This window comes from Cryptomeria japonica, chromosome 4 (assembly GCF_030272615.1).
Source record: "Cryptomeria japonica chromosome 4, Sugi_1.0, whole genome shotgun sequence".
Lineage (NCBI taxonomy): Eukaryota > Viridiplantae > Streptophyta > Pinopsida > Cupressales > Cupressaceae > Cryptomeria > Cryptomeria japonica.
Genome location: NC_081408.1, coordinates 179,463,511 through 179,475,550, shown reverse-complemented (window position 1 = coordinate 179,475,550; position 12,040 = coordinate 179,463,511).

Sequence of the window (12,040 nt, the reverse complement as noted above, 5' to 3'; positions counted from 1 at the left end):
TTTCAAAGACCAGCAGAGGCAGGAGAGCCGGTAAGTACCATCAAACCTCCTCGTACTTGGATGCATTCAATTTTGTCATTAATGCATGCTAGTTAGCAATAAATGCGCTTAGGAATAGGGCACAAAATAGTGCAAAAACGTGCAACTGCGTCTGCGTCGGTGCCAGGCGCGTCTGTGTCCAATAGGCGTGTCTGTGTCGGTGCTAGGCACGTCTGTGTCTGGAACCGCGTTTGTGTCGCATGCGGGTGCGTCTACGTCCTGAAGGGGTGTTTGTGTGCCAAAGTCGCGTTTGTGAATAGTTTAGGCACGTTTATGTCATACAGGCGCGTCTGTGTTGTACAGGTGCATCTATGCAGTCTGTAGGCGCGTTTGTGAGGCAGAAACGCGTTTGTGAGGTAAAAGCGCGTATATGTCAAAAATGCAAGGTTTTGTCTTCTAGGTCAAATCGGTAGTTCTGTGATGAACATACGCTGTCGATTGGATAAACTGCTGAGAGGATACACTCAAGCAAGTCCTCTAGGAAGACTAGGATAGATCCAGGCACTTTGTGATGAACAGGGAGCACCAAGATAGAGTACTTTGTGATGAACATGGAGTACCCTAAGTATGAGCAGCACTTTGTGATGAACAGGGAGTGCAAAATGTGAGTAACACTTTGTGATGAACAGGGAATGTCACACACGTAGTACTTTGTGATGAACAGGGAGCACTACTAGGATAGATAGCAACACTTTGTGATGAACAGTGAGTGTCACTAAGATAGATAACCATATGCATTGAGATAGCGAGTAGCATTTTGTGATGAACAGTGAATGCCACCATGACTGACATGATTGATTTGCTTGACTGCAGGAGTATTTGCCTATGTTGGAGTCATGGGAGAGATTCCCGTCCACACAGAGATTGCGACCGGAGTTGTCGTTTCAGGATAGATCTGCTATTGAGGAGATGGGATTGAGACACGTATTATATGTGCCTGAGTTTCAGGCAAACATGGGTTTGCTGATTGCGCTGGCCGAGAGATGGCATTCAGAGACATGCACATTTCATTTGCCGATGGGTGAGATGACAGTCACCCTTGAGGATGTTTATAGGATTCTGCACATACCGATCGATGGAGAGCTGATTCCATACGATCGCGATGGAGACAGAGAGGCTTTGAGATGGGTGTTCCAAGATCCCAGCCTAGAGATGAGAGTAGGACATGTGGCATGGGACACCATGACCATGACAGGGTTAGCCTTGCCAGCTGTGATTGGAGGAGCTATCAGTGGGTTCCTATGTTCGGACAGGGCGACACGGGGGTTGGCAGTGGGCTGGGGAGGAGCACTGGAGATATTGGTGACGCAGCACACCAGATATGCGTGGGGTCCATGTGTGTTGGCCCACCTATATTATGAGCTTCACCAGTTCGTCTACCATGGATCAGTGGGACTGGGCTGTGGAGTGACACTTCTGCAGGTTTGGGCATATGAGCATCTGCCTATCACGCGGTCGATACACTTCAGAGGCAGGGGTCATGGATGGAGCTTTGTGCATTTATATGACATGATCACTTTGCAGCCTCGGATTGGCAGGTTAGAGCATTGGAGGCGAGTGATAGATGACATTGACGTAGTCATCTGGAGGCCATATCTGGGATGTGAGGAGTGGGAGGATGATGCAGTGGAGCTGCCTTACACCTTCAGGAGCAGATATCTGATTGGGCGGATGCCCTATATATTGGAGAGACAGCTGGTGGACCGAGTATGCAGACAGTATGGCAGGATCCAGAGGATGCCACGAGGCTCGGGTATGTATGCTCGTACAATGAGGGATCAGGCGCAGTTCGGACCATTGTTGTCATACGATCAGGCAGTTACACAGCTGGTAGAGATGGTGCCCCTACCTTTGGATATGTGGCCAGTGATTGAGGATGCAGGTATGGATGCAGAGTACTCTGCATATTGGGCAGAGCATCCATTCCTGCGACTAACAGATCCAGGGGAGCTACTGGAGGGAGAGGTAGGAGGAGATGATGATGATGATGGTGGAGGCGATGGGGGCAGAGGCCGACGGAGGTGGAGGGGAGTAGTTGGGGAGAGGAGGGTGGCACCTCGGAGGGAGGGTGGACATGAGGGACAGGCCCAAGTGGTGAGGGGTCGCGGTGGAGTGCCCCTGCAGGTACCAGCAGCACAGGGTCCTAGGGCACAGGGACAGAGACAGGGACAGGTGCAGGGACAGGTGCCAGTGCAGGCATAGGGATAGAGACAGGTACAGGTGCAGACACCCGCAGAGGGAGAGCCACAGGCAGAGGCAGAGGGTGGGGATCCAGAGGAGGATGAGCTGATTGAGCTCAGGGAGATCTACCAGGGCCAGGCAGACGAGATCCAGGAGTTGGAGAGGGAGAGGGATCGACTCAGGACCCAGCTCAGGGATACTGAGCGGGAGAGGGATCAGGTGATTCAGCGCTACACTGAGGCTGAGACAGCGTTGAGGGTAGGGAGGCAGGTGGCGGAGGACACAGGGGCAGGCTACGCATATGTCCTGCGAGCCGGAGAGGAGATTGCCTACTGGAGGGACCTGTATTATGGTGCCATGCCAGCGGATCAGCGGGCGAGGAGCTTCCATAGACCATCACGTACAGCGACACCTACGGGGGGGAGCCGGAGGAGACAGGCATCGAGTGGTGGGGTCATGGGTCCTCCACCACCACCAGATAGGGGGGACAAGTAGGATGACCCTGGAGCGGGTCCTTCTAGGGCTCAGATTCCATTGAGGCCAGGCGGCTCCGAGGGAGGGAGTTCATCATAGCCTTAGAGGGCTCCCTTTGTATCAGTATTTGTACCATTTTTGTATTGTAGACACCTGCGGGTGATTTTGTAGCCATATGATTTTTTTACATCATTGTATCATGACACTTTTGATTATATATATGAGAGATAATTCATTTTTGCAGCAGCTATATGCATGTGTACCTATGTGATGAGATGTTCTTAGAATGTATGCTTATGATATGGATGCAAATATGTATATGATACAATGCAATATATTTTTGTTCTTTTATGTTTTTATATGCGTATGCATGATGCAAATGTGAATGTATGTAATGCAGATGAATATGATAATGCAAATGTAAATTGTGCTAACAGGTGTTGTGTGCAGGATGTGATGCAATTGTGATATCTATATGTATGTATGAAATGCTTATATGTGGTAATGCAGGTGAAGCTACATGAAATGCAAATGTTTTTGGTGTGTCATTATACTCAGTCATGTGATAGCAGGCTACGCGGACTTGAGAAGGATGATGGAAGTCAATCAAGAAAAGGGGATGAAAGATAGAAGATATGAAAGTGAAAGAGCTTCTTGTGCGTTATCATCATTGAGCTTTATTATGGCAAAATAGGTTATGACAATCGAGGCATATGTTAGACCCAGAAAGTCATTGTACCCGTTTGCATGGAGATAAGACAGTCACAAACAAGGAATGCCCCAGTTCATACTAGACTCACAGTGTCCTCATATCCTTCGACAAGTCATAGCATTACTAAAAGACAATCCACAGATAGCAAGTACAAATAGGTGACGATACCCCATCCTCGCCTTTCTAGTCAAAGACATCCTGGAGATAGAATCTCTAGTCAGAGACATCCTGGAAAAGCTAAAAGACATGTCACCAAAAAGATGAAATCAAAAGAAAACCAAGACTCGACACCAACATCCACTGTAGTCCTCATGTTTAGTGTCTCTTGTCACTTGTATAAGTCGTATTTGATTGTGGTCACAATGTTTACTTTCACAGAAAGGATAGATAGCACTGAACCATAATGTTGTCTGAGTCTGTTGAAAGATTTGATTTATTGAAGCCCATTGTTGCTGCTGTGTCTCATCTGAAACTGACTGAATCCATGAAGCTGATAATTTATTGTGGAAACTTTATTGTGGATCTGTGATGCAAATGTTGCTTTATTGTGGATTGTGCGCGGATAGACTGAAGGAAGCTGGAAGAAACTATACTCCTCGAAACATGTGATGTTCTCAGTTCCACACCCATCACTAGCCGTAGGATTTGCCTTAGCCACAGATAGGATCTGGTTTATTATGGATGGAAAGGGATGTGAAAAGGGACGGTTTATTATGAATGGCTAACCAATCTTGGGTAGATCAATAACAAGCCATGATGGGAATGTGTAAGTTTATTATGGATGAATTGGTCGTGAGTGTGTGCAAAGTGAAGTGATGAAAGTGAATCCTGAAGGAGGGAGGAGCAAAGTCTCTACGCATGGCGCTGGGAACCCAGTTTTCACCATGGTACTTGCCCAAGGCGCCACTGAAGTGGTTTTCACCATTGGACGAAATTATTTCTCTTTACTTTTTTCAATTTTTCAATTTTTTATTTTTATTTTTTTGTGTCACAAGGCGCCTGTTTGCCAGGTTTTCACCAAGTAACGATTTTTTTTGTTTTATAATTTTTTTGTATTTTTGAATTTTTTTTTTGATTTTTTTGTATTTTTTAATTAGGATATTCCGAAGAGCTATGTGTAGAACCTGCGAAGGTGCATGTTGTTGATAGGATCCTCCAAAGGTTCACCCTCTGTAGTTGAGAGCTGATATGCCCCAGATCCATAGGCTGCTGTAATGATGTAAGGACCAAGCCGGTTTGGTTCGAACTTTCCTTTCTTCTCTCTGTCTTGTTGATTCTTGGGATTTTCTCTGAGAACCAAGTCACCTATCTCAAATGTGCGAGGCTTGACTTTGTGATTGTAACTGTGACTCATTCGTTGTTGGTAAGCCTTGAGATGATTAAAAGCAGTTTGTCTCCGTTCATCCAACAGTTCTAGTTCTTGTAAGCGAGAGACCCTGTAATCTTCATCGTTGATGATGTTTTGCAAAGAGACCCGTAAAGAAGGTAACTTGACCTCAATAGGCAAGATGGCTTCAGCGCCGTAGACAAGTGAGTAGGGTGTAGCTCCTGTAGGTGTGCGGACACTTGTGCGGTAGGCCCAAAGTGCAGGATTGAGTTGGATATGCCAGTTACGGCCAGCATCGTTGACTATCTTTTTAAGGATTTTAAGAATTGTTTTATTAGACGCCTCAGCTTGGCCATTACCTTGGGGGTAATATGGTGTGGAGAAACGATGGGAAATATGGAAGCGGTCACAGAGTTCATGAACATCTTGATTTTTGAAGGGACGCCCGTTATCAGTAATAATGGACTTAGGAATACCATATCGGCAAATGATATAGTTAAGGATGAAGGTAGCAATTTGTTTCCCAGTGACTTGTGTGAGAGGCACGACTTCAATCTACTTTGTGAAATACTCTGTGGCTGTGATAATGAATTTATGACCATTGGAAGAAGGAGGGTGAATCTTGCCTATGAGATTAAGTCCCCACTGACAAAAGGGCCAAGGAGACGCAAGTGGTTGTAGTTCTTGTGCTGGTGCATGTATGAGGTCTCCATGAATTTGACATAGCTTACATTTCTTGACAAACTGATATGAGTCTTTTTCCATATTGGGCCAGTAATATCCAGTCCTGATGAGTTTCTTGGCCAAGGTAGGACCACTAGCATGCGGACCACATATCCCTTCATGCACTTCATGTAACGCAATCTGAGCTTCATCGCTTTCTAGACATCTAAGAAGAGTGCCATCTAGACCTCGTCGGTACAGGATATCAGCTAAAATGACATATCGAGAGGATTGGCGAATGAAAGTGCAGCGTTGGTTGTTTGATAGATCAGGAGGCAAGATATTGTCACAAAGATATGTGAATATGGAACCATATAACTGGGATTCGAGACCAACAACGCATATCATTTCAGTAGGAGTGATCTCATATGAAGGAACCAATAGATTGTCTACCAGGAACTCATAGCAGGTTTCATTTTGAGGCAGGTCAATTAGTGAAGCAATTGTAGCCATGGCATCTACAGCACGATTCTGCTCTCTTGGTATCTGCTCAAAATCTATCTTTGTGAAGTGCTATTTCAAATCATCCACCATTTGTTTGTAAGGTATCAATTTTTCATCTTTTGTTTGGTAATCATCAGTTGCTTGATGGATGGCAAGTTGAGAATCCCCAAAAACACGAAGTTCTTGGATCTTCCACTGAATTGCAATTCGTAATCCAGTTGTTAATGCCTCATATTCCGCTATATTGTTAGTGCAAGGAAATGATAACCGGTATGATTTTGGTATAGAATCGCCTTGACGAGTTATAAAGAGAATACCAGCTCCTGCCCCATGCTGTGTGTATGAGTTGTCAAAGTACAGTTGCTATGGTCTTGCCTGTGATATTGTTAAAATGGATTCATCTGGAAATTCTGAATTTAGAGGAACATCATCTATCATGGGAGCATCTGCTAATTGATCCGCGATTACTTGTCCTTTTATTGCTTTTCTGTCCACATACTCAATGTCAAATTCACTCAGGATCATTACCCACTTGGTCAGTCGCCCAGTAAGTGTAGCTTTGTTGAGAAGGTATTTTAATGGATCAATTCTTGCAATCAACTTAGTCTTATGAGTGAGCATATAATGTCGTAATTTCTGTGAAGCAAAGACCACAGCGAGACATGCACGCTCGATTGGTGTGTAGTTTAGCTCATATCCCACCAATGTGCGACTGATATAGTATACTGCTTTTTCCTTGCCGTCAGCTATTTGTTGTGCTAGGAGTGCCCCCAGTGCCATTGGAGTAGCTGATATGTATAGTAGCAAAGGCTGATCTAGAACTAGTGGCATCAAAACTGGCGGATTCAAAAGATAATCTTTGAGCGTTTGAAAAGCTTGTTGACAGTTATCATCCCATTTGAATTTGATATTTTTATGTATCAGGTGTTGAAAAGGATTACACTTATCTGCAAGTTGTGCTATGAATCTTCGTATAGACTGGAGTCTTCCTTGTAAGGATCGAAGTTGACTGATATTTCTAGGTGGTTGCATGTCCAAGATAGCCTTGACTTTTGCTGGATCGGCTTCGATTCCCCTTTTGGACACAATGAATCCTAGGAGCTTCCCGGAGGTTACTCCAAAGACACATTTCTTGGGGTTTAATCTTACCTTGTATTTTTCCAACCGATCAAAGACGACTGAAAGTATGTCCAAATGTGTATCTCTGTCTATTGATTTGACCAAGAGGTCATCAACATAATCTTCCACGGTTATGTGCATGAGATCATGAAAGATAGTGGTCATTGCTCTTTGATACATAGCACCTGCATTTTTTAGCCCAAAGGGCATGACATTCCAACAGAAAGTTCCCCACGGACAAGTGAATGATGTTTTGTGTTGATCCTCGGGTGCAATCCTTATCTGATTATAGCCAGAGAATCCATCCATTAATGATAGCATTTCATGACCTACTGTGAGATCAACAATCAAGTCAATATTTGGTAATGGGAAGTCATCTTTTGGACAAGCTTTGTTGATATCTCTGAAATCTATACATATTTTGATACTGCGATCTGGTTTACTGACAGGTACTAAATTGGAGATCCATTCAAGATAATCAATTGGGCGTATGAATCCGACATCCAATAATTTCTCCAGCTCTGCTTTGACTAGTAATGCCACTTGTGGATGCATTTTTCTTAATTTCTGTTTCACTGGCTTTGCCCCCGATTTGACTGTCAAATGATGCATTACCAAATCCGGATCTAGTCCAGGCATATCAGCGTATGACCATGCAAAGTTGATTTGTCGTTCTTTGAAGAAGCTTATGAATTTTGACCTTTTGGATTCTGTCAATGATTGAGCCAGGAATATATTGTGTGGAACTTCTTCTGTACCAATGTTTGTTTTGATAGTCTCCTCTACCAACATGGATGATTTTTCCTCATATGATGCTGGGAGAATGTCGAGCCTTCCATCTTCGGGTGCCTCAGAGAGGTTTTCGCCCTCAGATACGTCCTTTCTTTTTACTTTTTTGGGATCAGATAGCGCCACAGTGTGGTTTTCACCATAAGACCCTTGATTTGTTCTTATTTTCACATTTTTGCGACTGGAAGGTCCGACACCCTCACCAAAATATGCCATGTTGTTGAGTTCTATGGTGTATCCTGCCTTATGGTCCCCAGGGGGAAGATCATCTCGTATGCCAAGATAGTCAATAATAGCTTCGTCATTTTGGAATGTGTCAAATTGTGCTGGTCCTTCATAATCCCAGTCAATGAGTTGGTGGTGAACAAGGGGAAGGCCTTTAATGTTTTCAGAGTTTGCGGGGCTAAGAGTGAAGATGTGGTTATATTCGGGTATATCGAGGCAATTGTCGAGGTCATCGATGGCACTCTCCTCATCGATTTTGATCATAAGCGAATCCAAATTGTTGTCACTAGTAGCACATTCCGGGACAGGTGTCCTCATCCTATGTGATTTCGACCTAGAACCTTGAGACGAAGACTGTGCGGAATCCTTATGGGTTGTTTCTTGACCCACCCTGAACTTTTTATAAAATTCCTCTTCTTTTGTCGGTTCATTTGGCTCTCTGAATGTTTCGATGAGCTCATAGTCACTGGAGGATTTGTTTGAACCCCATTCCCATTCGTTGGAATCTGTGGAATAGTAATCTTCTTGTTGAACTTTGGCAACTTTGATTTGTGATGCCTCTTCTGTCCTTTTAGTGTGGATCTTGGGAGTCAGAAAACCAAGTCCCTTTGAGCGTTCCCTTTTTACAGTCAATTCAAGTTGTAAGGGCTCCATAACGCCTTCTTTGCGTAACCCAAGAGGGCTTTTTCCATCATACCCGAATTTTTGTAGAATCTTGAAGCCCTTGCCATATTTCTCACAGGGTATATTGATCTGATCTTGTGTGTCATCTTCAATGTCTTTATAGAGCATTTTGTATAAATCTTCCTCTCCTAGTTCGCCCCATCTTTGAAAGGTAGTAGGATCCCATTTGAGTATCATGATGGATATTTGCTTGTTAGGATGTGGCCTTCCATATTCTTTTGGAGAGCTCATGACTTGTCGTAAATACATGGTCCGATTTAAAGTGTATTCTCCCATGCCTTTGTCTTGAAATTTGCCTTTAAGTTCACCTTGTTTTGATGTCGAAGGTTTCAATGACTCAGGGTCAATGTATGCCGAAGAAGGAACAACTTCATGATTACTGGGAATGATGGTCTCCGTATGTGATCTCAAGTTATTGCAATATATGAACGGATTAGGATCACCGTTAACTGTTACCTCGACTCCATTATGAGGAAACTTAATGCATTGATGGTATGTCGATGGGACTGCCCTCATTTCATGAATCCAAGGACATCCTAGCAATATGTTGTATGTGAGATCCAGATCTAGGACTTGACAAACCACATCCTTTGTGACTAGCCCAATTCTTAGAGGTAAGGTGACTGTGCCCTTGGATGAGCGCTCTTCATCATCATATGCCTTGATGGTGATCTGATTTTTTGAATTCACAGCTTTATCAGAATATCTCAATTGTTTAATAGTGCTCAATGTACAAATGTTTAGACCTGCTCCTCCATCTATCAGGACTCGCTTTATTCGATGTTTGTGTATGAAGGCTTCAACATGTAAAGGTGCATTATGTGGCTGACATACGGAGGCGTCATCAGCTTCTGTGAATGTAAGGGAATGTGGAATGGAAAGGGATCCCACCATGGCTTGAAACTGGTCCACATTCAGATCAGTAGGAACAGCAGTATCTCTCAAGATTTTGTCAAGAATAGCTTTATGAGCGGGGGATATATGTAGGAGCTCAAGGATGGAGATGAGCACGAGTGTCTTCCCTAACTATTCTACAAGGTCATACTTAGGTTTGGTAGATGAAGAAATGACATTTTTAGTGGAAGCACCTGGGAAAGTAATCTTACCTCGACGGGTTGTAACATGACATTCAGAGGTATGTTCGGAAGAAGATCCAACACCTCTTAGGACAATCTTGGGTCGCTGAGGAGGATTCTCAGGATTTTTGTTCTTGATGGTAATAGTAGAGATATGATTGTCCATTGAGATGTGATTGATAGTTGAGTCATAGTTGTAAGGTGCTCTAGTATAGTTGGCTTGATCATCTATGACTTTGGCTTTTCCTTTGTCATGCTTTGGGAATGGTTCCTTAAACATTTCATGTTCTTGATTGGATGAGTGTCCCTCAATCTCAATGTCACCTCTATCAATGAGATCTTGCACAATGTTCTGCAGTCGATGGCAATTACCTGTCTTGTGACCCTTGCTCTTATGAAACTCACAATACTCATCATCATTCCACCAATTTGGTTTGACCTTTGGTTCATATGGAGGAAAATCTGGAACTGTGATCAGTTTGTTTGCCACTAGCTTTTTAAAGACTGATTCAAGTGGTTCTCCCAATGGGGTGTACTTCCTTCGTGATCTAGAAGTTGTTTGAGTATTCACTTGATTGTTTGTAGAACTTGATCCCGAAAAGATAAATTTGGGTCTCACTGTATTTGCATCAACAACACCATCATTGACTGTGTTTTTGTTTTTATTCCAAAATCTTGGCTTGTCTTTTCCCTTAAAGTTATCTTTGTTTTCCTTGAATATCTTAATGACTCCTTGTTCAATTAAGACCTTTTCTATTGCTAAGACCTTTTCAATAACATCCTTGAAGGTGGACAAACAAGCTTTCCTTAGATCATAGCCAATATCCTTGTTAATGTTTTGAGTGAACATTTCTACCATTTGTTTTTGTGGAATTTCACAAGAGCATCTGCTAGCTAGATTTCTCCATCTTTGTAAAAATGACGCAAAAGATTCTCCCTCCTTTTGCTTAGTATTACACAAAGTAGTGACTGAGATATCTGTTTCAATATTGTAGGAGAAATGCTGAATAAATGCCTCTGCTAAGTCACCCTATGACTTAATACAGGGTGGTAATTGAGAGAACCATTCCATAGCTTGATTGCCTAAGCTTTGTGGGAACAACCTCATCAAATATGTTTCTTCTGCCGCTACCTCGATACAAGCTGTGAAAAATTGTCTTATATGTGCCTTGGGGTCTCCTTTTCCTCTATACTTGTCAAATTTTGGCGTCACAAAGTGTGTAGGAAAAGGAGGCATTGGAATGCTCTTATCAAATGGATAAGGACATATGTCTCTCATAGTGTATGTTGGTTTTGGTGTACTCATGTCCTCCATTTTCTTTTGTAGATCTCTGATTTGTTGCTCCAAATTATTCTTAGGTGGCGATCGATTTCTTGTAGCATACCCCATGTTTGAGACACCAATTTGAGGAGGAGCTTGTTGCATGTATGGATGATATTGATCATAGACATGTTCGTATGGAGGAGGTCTATATTGATGCTGCATATAGGGAGCACTTGGTATAGCTTCATGTTGAGGAACCCCATATTTATTTTGCACATGTATACCATATTCTATAGGCATGTCATGTTCTATTGTGTTGCCCCCAAATTTGACATGAGGTTTCCTTATGTCCAAATTTTGAGCATGCCTTTGAATGTCCCCTTGTTTTGATTGATCCATAGCTTGAGTATGTGATTGAGCATATCTATCTACATAAGGCTTCCATAATGGTCTTCGAAGATAAGTATCATACGTTTGAGCTTGTGTATGTGGGATTTTTGGTTTTTGAAGCAAAGCTGATGGTGATTCAGGTACCATATGGGGTCCTCTATTTCCTCCACTATTGGCTCTCCTTTGATCCATGTTAGAGTGAGTTTGTTGCGAGGGTCGGTTTTCCATAAGTTGAGATATGTCAAAGTCATGAGGTATTTTAGCTCCACTTTGTGCCATCATGTGTAGAAAGTATTGTCTATCCCTCTTCATTATCTCTTCAACCAATCTATTGAAATGGGGATTCATTATGGATTCTTCTATATCTGCTGATTGTATTGAAAAGTTGTCCACATTGTCATTGTGTGTAGCATTTTTGTTTGTAGTGTTTGCGTTTTCCACATTTGGAATGTGTCTATAAACATCCATGTCAGGTAATGTAGTGTGGTCAGGATTGAAAAATAAATCATTGTCATACTCATAAGAACTCATGTTTGCGGACTCTTGAGCTTCTTTAGCTTTCCTCCTAGATTTTTGAAGACGGGTTTCAACCA